Source organism: Coenobita brevimanus, chromosome 70, assembly GCF_032717465.1.
Source record: "Coenobita brevimanus isolate Jiangsu-jjx chromosome 70, ASM3271746v2, whole genome shotgun sequence".
NCBI classification, from domain to species: domain Eukaryota; kingdom Metazoa; phylum Arthropoda; class Malacostraca; order Decapoda; family Coenobitidae; genus Coenobita; species Coenobita brevimanus.
In genome coordinates, this window is record NC_137023.1 from 52991005 (window position 1) to 52992667 (window position 1663).

Here is a 1663-nt window from a genome sequence, read left to right on the forward strand (position 1 = left end):
ATCATAAAACAGTATCTGTAGCCAAATGTGTTAGTCCCAAAGGGGGTAACCACAAACACATTGCCTCCAGGACACCCTGTCCTCTACCCAATGCAACACTCCAACTTTAATCATTACACCATTTCTGAATAATCAATCTCTGGCACATGACAAGTGATGAAACAAAAATAATTACGGCAGTTTTCGGTGGTGAGGCTAGCATTTCAAGACAAAAGGGACAAGTCCTCTGTTGGTGTGTGTGTTGACTAATGAACCTTAGATTCCTACGGTTACTTCATATGTTACCACTCTGTGAATAAAAAAAATAATAAATCATTGCCTTGCTGCAGACACTTCAAGTTTCATATTTCTGACGTACTGTCATGTCTAGGGTATGAAGAGATGCAACCAAGACAAGAGTCTCATTCTTTATGGGGATAGCAATATTCCTCTTCACATTCACTCATCACAGTATCTATGTTTATGATTTTGGTAATCCCATGACTGTTCTCTTAAAAGCATTTGTATCTTGCTTTGCAGCTGTGGTGTTTAAATCCTTTTTTCTAAAATAGGACAGTTAGAAATGGCATCCTTCTACCTTAGCCATTGTCTGCTCCCTGTGAAGTACTGTATAATCAAATCAGTGCAATCCCAGTTCTGCCTCCTCAAATGAAAATTAATACTTTCACACTGGTAATATACGTCCAAATGACAACCGAAGCCACAATAAAAGATAAGGTCTTCCTTTTACAACCAAATGTTGGGGTTCAATGGTTAAAAAAAAAAAGAAGAAAAAAAAAAAAAAAAGTTACATGGTAGGAATGTGGAAGGAGGCATGGCAGGCCGAGGAAGTGGATGGATAAGGTTATTGTTGATCAACCCGTCTGTCTGGCCAAGCAGGCCCATCAAGCACCAATGCAGGGTTCTCCCATATAGTGAATTGATGTTCTTTTGCAGGTGACACTTCACTGTGGTGAGACATGGGGAAAAACTATGGAGGTCTGGTTCCTGGGTGGATGCCACATTTTCCTCTTCACCCAGTTAGCAGGGACACCACTGTAGGCTCCACTTCACTCCGTGACTGGGTTATATGACTACTGCCCAGCATTGTAAATGGTTTCCTGGGTTATAGGAAAGCATTAGCCTTGTCATACAGTGTACAGCCATCTAAAGTGGAACTATCAATAAAAAGTGACAGGATGAATAAGGTAAATGAGTGTATGTAAAATGGTAAGGAAAGAAGATAGGTGAGGGAACTGACGGGATCGGTGTGGCTGAATGAATTATCGGCATGTGCCTAATACCACATGACGGGTTTGGCACCATTTTTCAAACTTGGCAGTTGATGGACTAACTCTATCTGGCAAGCAAAGTGATGAGTATCTATGATGAAAAAAAAAAAAAAAAATCTGTGCACATGGTTCAGTCCATGAGATGCAGCCAGGATTCTGGGGGCTTGAATGGTGAGTGTGTCTGGTCCATTTCACTAGGCATGCTGTTGATAGTTATCTCTCTACCTAGTTTTATCCTTCCTTGCTTTCTAGACCATATTGCACCCCATTCATAGGCAGCTTGAAGAGGTCAAGATGATGATGAATACTGTATTACTGCAATGATAAGTTTATTAATAATAAAAGTATTATTACACATAAAATACAAGCAACTGTACCATTACATTGCTAGT